The sequence below is a fragment of the Zootoca vivipara genome, chromosome 2 (assembly GCF_963506605.1).
Source record: "Zootoca vivipara chromosome 2, rZooViv1.1, whole genome shotgun sequence".
Classification (NCBI taxonomy): Eukaryota; Metazoa; Chordata; class Lepidosauria; order Squamata; family Lacertidae; genus Zootoca; species Zootoca vivipara.
In genome coordinates this window covers 82,191,426-82,205,138 of record NC_083277.1, presented here as the reverse complement: position 1 = coordinate 82,205,138, position 13,713 = coordinate 82,191,426, and the positions used below count along the sequence as shown (strand labels likewise).

Genomic DNA, 13,713 nt, shown 5'->3' with positions numbered 1-13,713 from the left:
GCAGCCCGCGCGTGACGTCAGCCGCCCGCGCCCCGCCGTTGGCAGCTGGGGCGGAACCGGAGAGGCTCAGCCCCGCCCGCGAGGCACCGAGACGCTCTAGGACGAGCGAGGGGGCGTCAGACGAGCGCTTATGACTGTATATGGCGAAGGTGATCGCTCGTGGGTGGGGTCGGTGCTTCACTCCTGGGGCGGCGGGGGGGGGCAGAAACCGAGGAGGTTCAGTGCCACCTGGGAGGCATGCCAGCTGCCTTACTTTTTAAGCGTGGGGGCCGCTCGGTGAAAATGAACTCTGCACATGCTCATGGTCACGTTTCCCTATGATTTGTCCTACACGTGTTGAAAAGGAATTCCAGGAATTCTCAGTTTTCCGGGCCGTTCCAGCTCCGCACCGAGACGCAGCATACATGCCGAAGACTCTCTAGTACTGTGTGTGACAACAAACAGCCGACTTTCTTAACAGGGGAAGAAGTGTTTTGAAACTGGATTGATGCGAAATGAAAGGGGGCGCTATGAGGGAACGGATGTTTCAGCACCCGGCGCTGCAGGACCACGAGCCCCCGCCGGGGGACAGCAGTGTGCCTTCATTTGAGGCTGCTACCGTAAAGGAAACGACATGGGCGATGCCAGCTATGCAAAGCTTGTGTATGTTTGTTTGTGTGTGTGTGTCTGTGATTCGAAGGAATAACTTTCATGCCTACTGCTGCCAAGGAGTTTCATTTTATATGGGCAAGAAGAAGGCGGAAGGACATTGCCTGTTTCATATCCCAGCTGCTGAGGCTGAATCGAGAGTGTTGCAGTCTAAGGAAAAGGACTCAAATCCTGTCTTACTCTTTATTCACTCTCCTTGCCTCGTCTATTTCTTAACCCCTGATGGGCCACACAATGCTGCTAGGTAGCATTTATTTACCCGTGGTTCCAAAAGCCACACTCTTCCTGCTGTATAGTTTTGTTTTTAAATATTACCCCTTTGACATCCAAACTTATTTGCTGATATACCCAGTCACAACCCACAACTGTGGTGTACAGAGAGCACAGGACTACTGTCTTACTGGAGAGTAAGTCCCATTGAACTGGGTTGGACTAATTCCTGCATAGGATTAGCCAGCACAGTCTTTCAAACACTACAAAGTACTGCAGAACAAAAACTATCCAAATGGGTCTAGGTTGGGGGAGGGGGGACTTTAATCAGCCTGAGGGCCACATTCTCTCACGGACAAATTTCTGGGGGCCACTTGCATTGCTGAGAGGGGCCAGAGGCAAGTAGGTAGGGTTGTGGGTGTGATTCTTTGCCTTGTTCAGTAAGCCACATTCTAGGCATGCCAAAGGCAGAGATTTATATACACACATCTCTCCATCTAGGCAAGCAAGGGCCATCTTTACAGTTCAAGAGCACTTTCCAGTCAGGCAAAAACTTGTGAAGATAGTGTGGAAGAGGGGCATGGCTTGGGGACAGTTCAGAAGACGGATAAAGGGCCACATTTGACCTCCAGGCCTAAGGTTCTCCCACCTGACCCAGACAGACTTACCAGCTATCAGGAAATCCTCACATTTTAGGTAAGTCCTGGGTTTGGAGCTTGTTGGTGTTTTAAGTTCTTATTTAAGGGAAACCATATTGGGTGTGTGAGATACATTGATTTCTTACATGTGCATATCACCTTTCCAAGGCACCTATATAGCACTGTGTTTTTATCCCAAAGCAGACCTGTGAGGTAGGATAGGCTGAAAGATTGCCATTCTCTTATGGCCACCCAGTTTGCTTCATCATTAAGTAGCGATGAGACTTTTTGCTTCTCACACCCCAGCCCAACACTCCTGCCTATTGTGCCACACTAGCTGCCGAGGAGCATTTGGCAAATGTATGCCTCCTCAACAGGAGCCTTGTGTTTTATTCTCTCACATCCCCCGCCTCATGCAACCGCGGAGATGAAAAACAAACTCCATGTGGGAAAGTTCCCAGCCGGGTTATTTTGGCTGCCTTGGGTGGAAACGTGTTATCGGCCTATGTGACTCAGGAGCAACTCAGACACCGTCTGCTCCCAGCTTCCCTTCCTGGGACGGCCTTGTATTAACCCATCCAGGGCTAGCAGGAGGTCAGTTCTGCTTCACCAAACTTGCCCTGTGGCTGTAAGGAAGGAACATGGACTGTTTTTGTCCATGTTGTGCTTCTGCTGGTTTGGGGTGGCCTTCAGTCTTGAGCACCGCCACTGTTCTCTGAGAGTTGATGTAGCAGACTGGCAAGGAGGAGTGTGAACCATGACCCAGAGCCTGTGTGGTGGTTAGTGTGTTGGACTAAGACCTGGTAGACCGAGGTTCTTCAAATTCCCACTCAGCCATGAAGCTCATTGGGTGAGCTTGGATCAGTCATGGATCCTCAGCTTAACAGGGTTGTTGTGAGGATAAAATGGAGTGGGAGAACCATGTACTTGCCGTACTCCACGTTGAGCTCCTTAGAGGAAATAAATGTGGGACTGAAAAGTAATGAATGAATTAATCCCCAGTTCAAATCCCACCTCAGCCACAAACCAGGGCCTCAGCAGCTTCTTGAACCCATTCCTCAACCCCGTTCTTTGTGTTTCTTTACAGCGTTCAACCCCAACAGGATTGCCACCAGCTTTTTTTAAAATTCTCAGTCTAATTTGTTTTTATATGATATTTAGTTGTTGTTTTTTAATTCTAAGTTTTATTTGTTTTTATATGGCATTTTTAATATGGCATTTATCTTTGGGCCTCCCCCTCCCTCCAAGAACTGGCAATTCTCTGTCTTCCAACCTCCCTTGCCTAACCACACTGTAATACTCCTTACTGTTCAGGCAAGTCTTGGCATCCTTCAGGGCTTTATGTTGACAGGGAAATCTGCCCAAATCCACAAATGGGGTGTCTAGAGTGGGACTTTCTGGCAAGGATTTCCTTGTACGCAAGGGAGATGAAACTTGCACAGCATGCCTTACTCAGCCTTGCAAATTCTAGTCAACTAAAATTATTAATCCGTAACATTTCTTATTATTTTTTACTTGCTACCCTGACCAGAGAGTTACTGGATTAGTGATTTGTGGTGTAAAAGAAACAAGTGCTGTAAACATCCCTCACTAGTTGCCTGGAAGCATTTTTTACCGCAAGCAACCAGGTGAATGAGTATTTACAAGCGAGCACGGAATCGTATTATTACTGCCCCTCCTCAGACATTCTCACACACCTGTGCATGTTCACTTGCACACACACTTTTGCTCTCATCTTTCTTCAGATAGCTTGTAAACAAACATGCTTTCTGACAGCTCTGAGGACGCTCATGTTTTATAGCATGTTATAGACAGTACATACACAGATGCACTTTTCCACACACTACCCAAAGACAAGACCTTCCACATTCTGCATCAGTTGCTTGCAATGCACCACCACTCTCTGCACATTTGCAGAACATAAAAGCAACACTGTTTTCAGCCAAACGTGCACTATGCGCTAAACATACGCTGTGCCATGCTTTACACCGAGTGTTCCTCACCCCCCCAAACACACCTACAGGCTGTAGTTAGTATACCCCTACATACTCCCACCTACCCTCTGCAGGCTTTGACAATTCACCCTATCACAAACCCCACACCACGTATATCGCCCTCTCTGTGCACATATACACACACCCTGTCTCTGGCGTGCAGTTCCTTGGCAGCTGTTTTGCTCTAGGCACGTCCTAGTTGGAGAAGCCGCCCACACTTAAAAACAGATGATTTCACAGAAAAGCAAACAGGGGAGGCACAACAGGGGAGGAAGAATATTTAGGAATGGGAGTCAGAGGTCAGGAAAAGGGTCCTTAGCTGTCATTGTTTTAGATACTTTGGCTGCTTTGAAGCAATCTCTCTGGTTGCAGGGAATGGGAAAACAAGAGAAGAGGTTGGATGTCTTAGAATATATTTATATAGCAATTCATTGCTTAGCACTGGTCTACAATTGCCTCTGAAGTGTGGTGCATTACCCATTCGGACAGTACGGAACAACACCCAGCTCTGGAACAGGAAGTGATTAATTCCACGAAGAGCAGCCAGGGAATTTTAGGGAGCAGGAAAAGCAGAAATGGCTGGCTGGGCAATGAGCCAGAATTCTGGGGCTTGTACCCCAGCTCCCAGCCAATGTGTTTGGGCTTGGAGGTTACATGACTTGAGAAGCAGGATACTCCACTCCCTTTGTGCCACAGTAGGATGCTAGGGTGAGGGCTGGTTCTAAGTGGAGATAGGCACCCGCAGCCCAAGATCCCCCCAAATCCACTCTCTTTTCTATGCCCACTCCTTGGGCCTCAGAAGTCTGCAGCCAGCCCAGGCTCCTTACAGCCTTACAGAACTGCCTCTCAAGCATCCCTCCCTCCCTCCCAACCAACTCAAGGCGTCATCTGTTCCGTCTGGTCTCTGCTTAGCGGTGGTATTCCAGCAGCTGGCAAAGCTGTAAACAGGCAGGTAGACAAGCCAACACCCCAGTGCTGAAGCCAAGTTGCTCCTACCTGGTCATTAACTCCCAGTTTGCTAATGACCTTTAATAGCTGCTAATTACAGCCTGGGCAAGGGAGGGACACAGCCAGGTGCCAGTGTCCAGATCAGAGAGATCCAGAGCATGTTTAGGGGCAAGGGATGCTGTAGGGCCAGAGAGGGTGGGAAGGGAAAAAGCAGACCCAAAGGAGAAAGAGAGGGGTGGGGAATGTGTGAGTTGGGGAAGGGCTGTACCTCAGTGGTAGAAGGTCCAAGGTTCAATCCCCAGCATCTCCAGGTAGGGCAGGGAGAAGTCCCTCTCTGAAGGCCTGGAAAGCTGCTGCCTGTCGGCATAGTATTGAGCTAGATGGAGCAATGGTCTAACCTGGTATGGGGCAGCTTCCTATCTTGTTACGTCCCTTGGTGGACCTTCTTTGGAGGCAGCTGTCCCAGAAGGACACAGCTGAATGAACCTAGCACAGCGAGGCCTCTGCTTTAGTCTCCAGTTGGGATTTCCCAGCTGGCAGTGAGGGGCGGACAGAGTCAATTTGGGGCTGTCCCCAAGGTCAAAACAGGGAACTACAAAAATAATCCAACAATAAAGTCACCCCCCCATTTCTGGACCATTCAATGCCCCTGTTTAGGTTGGGATCTGCATAGGGCAGGATCTTGTAGTCTGAGATTAGCAGGTGTTGGGGGAAGGAGAGGAGGACTAAGGCAATGAGGCATGGACTACTTTCCCTTATTTTGAACAGGGTTGTTATTCTGTCAATCTGTCATACCTACTTTTGGAGCACATCTAGGATGCACTTTTATCTGTTTATTGCATTCATATCCCACTGTTTTTCCTCCCCCCGAGGAGCTGAAGGTGATGTACATGGTTCTCCCTTGACTCATTTACACCTCACAACAATCCTGTGAGGTAGGTTAGGCTAAGAGGCAGGGACTGACCCAAGGTCCCCCAGTGAGCTTCATGGTTGAGTGGGGATTTGTACCCTCGTCTTCCTAGTCCGACACTGGCTCTAACCACTATACTACACATGAGTGAGGATGAGATGGAGATGTCTTCCCGAATTGCTCCTTCCTTAGAGCCAAGAAATCCATAACTGTTTGGCCGCTGTGGGAGAGCATTTGCAGTGAAAACAGTTGTAGCCAAGAGACAGTAAAATATGTCTTTGGGCTGTCCAAAAAACAAGAGTGCTTGGACTAGGATCAAAACTCTTCCACGCATATCTCTCCGCCTCCTCCTCCTCTTCCTCCTCCTCGCCCAACAGATGTTCTCACCAGAGACCCCTCTCCCGCCCTTGCCAATGCCCACTTCAGAGCAGCCACGGCTCTGACCCCGGCTAGCATACAGAGCCTTTCCCGGCAGGCAAGTGGCTGAGCCCAGGGCCCTGCTGGGAAGGGAAGTCTGCTCTCTGTGACTCATGCACTGGGCGAGGCAATCCCCCCTCCCTTCGTGACCGCAGCCACCACCAGGCTGTAGTCCAGATAGCAGCGAGGAGGAGGGAGGTGAAACACAGCACACAGGCATGCACGCACACACAAGAGAGCTCAACCCAATCCTTCCCTCCTTCTCTCTGTATACTTGGATCCCCTAGAACCCCCATTCTGTTATATGCAGTGTGTTTGCCATAAAAGCTGTACACTACTTTCTAATGTGCACATACAAATGTTTGTTTAGTGCTCTGTGTGTGTGCGCGCATCTGGCCTTGAATGCATATGTGGTGTGCATGTGTTACAGAAGAGGAGTGGCATACAAATCTGTTTTATGTTTTAATGCATCCATTTTCTGTAACATAGCAAGTAGCGTGTGTGTTATGTCTCACTGAATTGCATATAGTGTGTCTCTGTGTGTACGCACACATACCTTGGGCTTGTGACTGGCACTCTGTTATTGCAGCCCTATGTTTTGTGCTTGTGGACTTGGATCCCCAAGTTCTCAGGCTATGTACACGTGTATACATTTCTGAAAACTGTGCAACCGCTCAGATTTATGAGTTTTGCTGTATGTAGTAGGGACGCAGGTGGCGCTGTGGGTTAAACCACAGAGCCTAGGGCTTGCTGATCAGAAGGTCGGCGGTTCGAATCCCTGCGACGGAGTGAGCTCCCGTTGCTCGGTCCCAGCTCCTGCCAACCTAGCAGTTCGAAAGCACGTCAAAGTTCAAGTAGATAAATAGCGGCTTTGTCATGCTGGCCACATGACCTGGAAGCTGTACACCGGCTCCCTCGGCCAATAATGCGAAATGAGCGCTACAACCCCAGAGTCGGTCACTACTGGACCTAATGGTCAGGGGTCCCTTTACCTTTACCTTGAGTACCACATACTTCTGTCCATTTTGCCCTGTACATCTTTTAGGATAACTATTTCCACGGTTTTGATAATTGCCCATGCATTACCTCCCGTGCAGTGTGTCACATACGTTCTGTGACCGTGTGTCTTTCTGGGAAGTGTTGTTTTGTGTGGTTGTGCCTCTGTGGCTGTCGGGCTAAGTGCATCTGAGGCTTCGCTACAGGTAAAGGCAGGTGGTGTACCCAGTGACCTTGTTTCCTTCACCCCTTGCTGTGGCATGCTGAAGGGAAGCAGTCGGGACTTGCAGTGGGAGGAGACCAGAGAGAGGAGCCCGGCTAGCACAGTTCCCCGTTCCCATGACAGCAAGGAGACCGTGAATTGGGACATATCCCCACACCCATTATGGCGCAAGTTTTGCTTATGTCACACATCATTGCCATGGTAGCAGCTGCTTCCTTTATTGTCTGGCAGATCCCGGGACCTCAACAATGAACTTCCTGTCATGGGAGGGAAGGAGCTTCCCAGCTGGGGATGAAAAGGGAAGGGGCAAAGGTGACTGCTAGGACCTGAGGCCTTTATACCTAGAGGGTTTGGGGTTCAGCCAGCTGCATAAACCACATACCAAACAAGATCCACTGCCAGCACAAGATCCACTCCCCAAATTATAGCCGTTTCCCACCCGCAGTCACTTTTCTTCTGCCAATAACACAACATGTACATGGTTTATCCTCAGTGTGGTATTCCTTGTTGTTTTGGATAGCCCCAAAGTCCAGGCCCTTATGTCTTTATAGGTTGTCTCCCTGCAGGGGGCAGGCCTGGTGCCAGTGTGGAGCTTGATATTCGAGAACATACCCCCCACTCCCAGCTTCCCTCTCTTAACTGGGCTTGGTCTAGCTGCACAGCTGCTGGGAAAGGGAGCGGAGCTGAGCTGACACAGGGATAGTGTGTGGGGAGCAGCTCCCAGGCCTTGGAGTGCAGCCCAGTTTGAGTTAACCCTTCCCTAAGCACCAATGCAGAATGTGCCAATCTGTGGGGGAGGCAGCACTTGCTTCCAGCTCTGTGGGCAAATGGCAGTGATTCACCACGGGATCCACCCACCCACTGTCCAGGATCCCCAGCTGTGTGCCATTGCAATGGGGAGCAAGGAGTACACCACCAAGGGGGCAAAAGAAATGGGGCAAAGGCAAGTAAATAGAAACTGAATGAGAAGCATAATATGTTACTGGCACTTCCTAAAGAGAGAAGACTTCCACATCTCTTTGCTTACTTACTAGGCATGTATTTGACATGGATGTAAGATTATTTAGAGAGGAAAGAGGTGTTCTATCCAGTTTTCAAGCCCTCATGTCCCACCTTCTCCCACATCAGCCAGCTCTCCTAGCTGTGGTCTAGAATTGAATCAATATGCACACAGGGCACTTCCAAGTTGTTGCTGTTTTCAGGTGGGATTTGATCACATTCTGGTAATTATTCAGGTTGAGTAATTATAGTTGATTGAGCAGGGGGTTGTCTTGCGCAACTCACCCGCTTTCCCAATTTATTTTATTTTTTTTTTGCGATAAAGAAAGTAATGGGGAAGAAATGCACTTGGAAGTGTAGGATGACACTTGCTTTGATGCAACATCATCTAACCTCCCCATGAGGTCAGAACAAATGCTCCTTAAATCAGGTCTGGGAGCCTTTGGCCTCCAGATGTTGCTGAACTACAACTCCCATCAGCATTAGCAAGCATAGCCAATGACCCTAATTGATGGTGCTTGTAGTTCAGCAACTAAGGGCCAGTTTATGCACAGCTATTGTTCATGTGTTGAACAAGATCCAGGCATAAATGGCATTTCAACAAAAGGAAATGCTTCAGAGCAGGTAGTTTCCTAACAGTTCACACATGCAAGACAAACACATCCACACAGAGATTTTCCTCGCTCCCCGAGTATTTTTTTATTTTTATTTTTATTTAGTGCTGCCATGAGCTATATCTATCAGAGTGGTACCTCGGGTTAAGAACTTAATTCATTCTGGAGGGCCGTTCTTAACCTGAAACTCTTCTTAACCTGAGGTACCACTTTAGATAATGTGGCCTCCTGCCACCACCGCGCCACTACTGTGTGATTTCTGTTCTCATCCTGAAGCAAAGTTCTTAACCCGAGGTACTATTTCTGGGTTAGTGGAATCTGTAACCTGAAGCGTCTGTAACCTGAAGCGTCTATAACCCGAGGTACCACTGTATCTCTCAAAGTAACATTTCTGTTGCAAGAACATGATTTTCCCAGCAGTCAACCTGCAATATTTTGCCACTTGGGAAATATTATTCCAGCCCACCCATTGTGATTGTAAGTGGTGTGTGGGATATCATTAAGTGTGGCAGGCACCAAATGGATCGTGCCAGAATCTTCACAAAATTGTCGTGTTTTTTTCTTCGCTGTACCACTCAAGAATAGAGCAGGCATGTGAACCGAGGTTTTAAAAGAAAATACTAGCAAGGATTCCCTGTCATAGCCCTGCCATTTCAGGAATGTTTTTATTTAGTGCTTGGAAGTCTGTGGACTTTATTTTCAGCACCAGAGCGTGAATCTCCCCTGTTTTTCTTTAACATCACAAACAGGATTGTCTTCCCTGCTACAGGTATCCCCTACTTTCTCTTAGGTAGGAGCGGAATATTGTGATACTGATGCCTAATGCATGCTAGTGCAAATATAGCACTAGTGCTAAAACCCTGTGCCCAATTACCTGGGAGTAAGTCTGCTCAGTGGGAGGAAACTGATTTCTTGGATCCATATCTGCCCCAGGTTTGGTACAGAAACTATTTTGGTTGACATGTATCGGGAGAGAGACAGGGAGCATGGCTCCGTCGGTTTTCCTTGATGTCTCAGCAGCTTTCAGTTTCATTGGCCATATAGTGGCTTTCTGGAGTAACTGTCTGAATTGGGAGTTGATGGGTACTGTGGTGCTTGGGGGGATATAGCTCAGTTCTGTGGATGGCCCTGTATAGAGTTCCTCAGGTGTTGTCTCCCATGTATTTAACATGAAGCCACTGGGTGTGGTCATTCTGAGCTCTGTAGCACATTATCATCAGTACACTGAGAACATGCAGCTCTGAATTCTCCTTTTCATCTTCTGCTGGTGAGGTGGTGGATCTGCTGCACTGGTGTTTGGTCATAGCAATAGACTGGATGAAGGTCAATAAACTGAAGTTCAGTCCAGACATGACCAAAATGCTATCAGTGGGTGGTTCCTCTGAGCAAGGAACAGCTAGCCGGTTCTAGATGGGGTCATACTCCAGGGTTCTCCTGGGTCTGTTACTGTCACTTGAGGCACATTGAGGTGGCCTCAGTTGTGCAGAATACTTCCTCCCCAGCTTCAGCTGGTAGCCTAGCTATACCCTTTTCTGGCCAGGAATAATTTGACTTCAGGAACCTACAGATTAGAGAACTACAATGGCCTGTACATGAAGGTGCCTCTGAAGATGGTTCAGAAACTGCAGCATATGCAGAATGCCCAGGTCTGAGAGTCGGCAGTTTGGCATAGCACCTGTCTTAGTACAACTGCAATGGCTGCCTATATACAATTTTGAGCCCATTTAAAAAGTGCTAGTTTTAAACCTATAAAGCTTTATACAGTTTGAGACCCCAATACCAAATAACGCTTCTCCTGGCATGAAACTACCCGGACCCTTAGATAAACATCCATGGCTTTTCTCCTTATGCCTCCCTCCATGAGAGGTTTGGCGGGGGGCAACAAGGTAATAATAATAATAATAATAATAATAATAATACAATTTTATTTACACCCCACCCTCCCCAGTCAAAACCGGGCTCAGGGCGGCTCACACCAACAAAATTACAATAAAACATAAAAAGCAATTGATTAAAATACAGATTAAAATACAGTATTAAAATTTAAAATGCAGCCTGATTTTAAGTAAATCCAAATAAATCCAAGCCATGAGGGAGGAAAACACAGGGGTCAGACTAAGTCCAACCCAAAGGCCAGGCCAGGCGGAACAGCTCTGTCTTGCAGGCCCTGCGGAAAGATGACAAATCCCGCAGGGCCCTGGTCTCCTGTGAAAGAGCCCATTTAAAAAGTGCTAGTTTTAAACCTATAAAGCTTTATACAGTTTGAGACCCCAATACCAAATAACGCTTCTCCTGGCATGAAACTACCCGGACCCTTAGATAAACATCCATGGCGTTCCACCAAGTTGGGGCCAATACTGAAAAGGCCCTGGCCCTAGTAGAGGCAGGTAGGTAGTAGTGCCCACGATCCCAGTCTACGGAATGCTCTTCCCAGAAAGGCCCACCTAGCACCAACACTTATGATTATTCTTTTTCCAACCAGATTTCTTCTTCTCCTGAGCATGTGATAGAATACAATGAGACAGTTGCCTTGGCTTATTTGTTGGGCATGTCCTGAGTTGTTGATAATCTTTTTGCTTTTGGAGGTCAGTGTGCTTTTTAACGTTGCTTCATATTTCTGATAAGTCACCAAGAATTAGACAACTAACAAATTAATTAAATTAATGATGAAGTAATCTCCTAGGCTCATTAGTCTGAGAATGATCAGATGGTACCACCTACAAACACACCCACATACACCCCTCAATGATGCTCAAATCAGCTAAGGGCTTTTTCACGTCACCAAAGTCATGTTGTTGTTGTTTAGTCGTTTAGTCGTGTCCGACTCTTCGTGACCCCATGGACCATAGCACGCCAGGCACTCCTGTCTTGCACTGCCTCCCGTAGTTTGGTCAAACTCATGTTCGTAGCTTCGAGAACACTGTCCAACCATCTTGTCCTCTGTTGTCCCCTTCACCAAAGTCATACTAAGGCTTATTCCTATATAGACATTTCTACCATGCCGTTCTAAAGCAACTGTTAATCAAGGGAGCATGCAACAATTAAAACCCAACAAATCATCATAAAATATTGATATTTTAAAAATGCAAGGTGGACAAGCATGACAGATTGTTGGGTGGTCGTCCAATCAGGGGAAAAGAGATAAAGAAATAAAAAACCTCCTGAGAGAATTTTTTGCTTTCAGATCCCTTGCCTAAGAACTAAGGGCCAAGACTAGCTTATTTTCCTCTTGGCTCTTAAAGAAAAGAAGAATACCATCTACCATCTGGGGTATCAGATCCTGTCATAACAGGCCTTGGGAAAGCCTTAAAGACCTGTTTGTTCTCTTTGACGTTCTTTTGAGCTGTTGATGTATTGGAGGCTGGTGGCTGGATTGTTGGTTTATTACAACCACTGGCTTTTATTAATGAACTGAGCAGGTTTCTGTACCTTCTCTTCTGTAAACAACATTGGGATGGTTTCACTCACACTCCTAAAAATATTTTAAATAATTGAAAATAAATTTAAACAGATTTTTGTCCTGAAGTTGCAAAAACACACTAGGCTCTGCCTCAGCACCCACCCAAAGCCGATGCGCCCTGCCCTGCCCTGCCCTGCCCTGCCTCATGTACTCAGTCTTGGAATCATTATGGAGTCCTGGATGCCATTTTTTTTTAAAAAAATATTATTTCAAGAGGTGGCAAACCAGATTCCTACACATAAGAGAAGAAAGGTGAACTCTGCATGTAGACAGTCACCTGAGAGGATCCTAAAGCATGTACTCTGCTGCACACCTTCTGTGTAGGAATTTGGCAACCTGTGATGTTGCCTTACACGGAAAATAGCAACAGTTGTGTGTTTTTGCAAATGCAGAGGCTGTTGTGGGGGGCAGGCCTAGTGTGTGTGATCCTACTCTTTCCTTGTGTATTCCAAACAAGAGGCTAGAAAGAGGAAGCTACAAGACCCCCCCAGAATCCTCTTCAGTTTCCTGGCTGAATGTTATTATTATTATTTATTAATTCATGAATCATGTTTTTAATGCCTGTCAAAGTGATTTACAAACACACACTCACACATATGCTAGAAATAGTTTTAAAAACAGTATACACAGTACACCTACACCCCGGATATAGGTGTAAAAACAATGCAAAATGAACATCTAAGGCTGAGACTTTTTCACCCAGCTGGAAAAGCAAATAGCAGCATATTTGTTTGTCATGGGGTGCATACGTAGTGGAAAGCCACAGGCAATCCTAAAGCATGTGCCTGTGTAATACATGCATTTGTCATAGAATCGTAGAGCGGGAAGAGACTGCAAGGGTCATCTAGTCCAACCCCCTGCAATGCAGGAATCTTTTGCCCAACATGGGACTTGAACTCACGGCCCTGAAATTAAAGAGTCTCGTGCTCTACCAGCTGAGCTATTTGTCACATGCATCCAAACTCTGTGTCTTTACATGTACATGGAAGAAACATAATGTGCAAAGTGGCCCAAAATGGAAGAGGCAATTGAGAATGGATGTAGATTTTGTGGCAGGGCAGCGGCAGAGAATGAGAGGCTTAACTTTTTGGATAGCATGGGGTGGGGGTGGGGATGGGGAAGCTTCTCACTGAGTCGATCCAACTTCTTGTGCCCTATCCAGCTCCATCTGGCTATGTCTGCACCTCCCTGCAGGGCCCCCTCCCCGCCCTTTGCAGCTGTGTCGCCTCCGGCTTGGAGCCATTTGGATTTTGCAAACTAAGCAAGGTCAGGCCAGGAGAAAATGTGGAAGCGACAGCCCTGGGGAGAAACTAGGGTGCTGCAAGGGCACTCCCTTCAGCGTCAAAGCCTCCACGGGCCGTGCTATTCCAGTGCCAGGAAGCACTGTAATTATTGGGGTCACGAGGCTATGCCTTTTGTAATAGCTGGCTCAATCAAAGCTTTCCCTTTTGCAAGCAGTGCGCCCCCAGTTGACTTAAGGCGGCAGCAGGGTGTAGCGCTCTGGCGAGAGATGCCTGCTCCAGACAGCACTGAAACGCAGGCATTCACAGCCATTCAGTTTGAGTAATTCCAGCCACCTCCTTCACTTCCTCTCCTAAATTGCCCAGCAGGGTTGTTGTGTGGCAATTAAAGAACAAGCTGCTCTCCACCCCAGAG

General features: G+C 47.4%; 1 long non-coding RNA gene across 1 annotated transcript in view; it reads left to right on the top strand.

Annotated features, from left to right (window-relative positions):
- The first annotated feature begins 207 nt into the window (after positions 1–207).
- Positions 208–13,713, top strand: part of LOC132591738 (uncharacterized) — a 55,398-nt gene continuing 41,892 nt past the window's right edge. The window contains exon 1 of the long non-coding RNA XR_009557168.1: positions 208–1,554. This is a non-coding gene — a long non-coding RNA (uncharacterized LOC132591738). The remainder of the gene's footprint in view (positions 1,555–13,713) is intronic.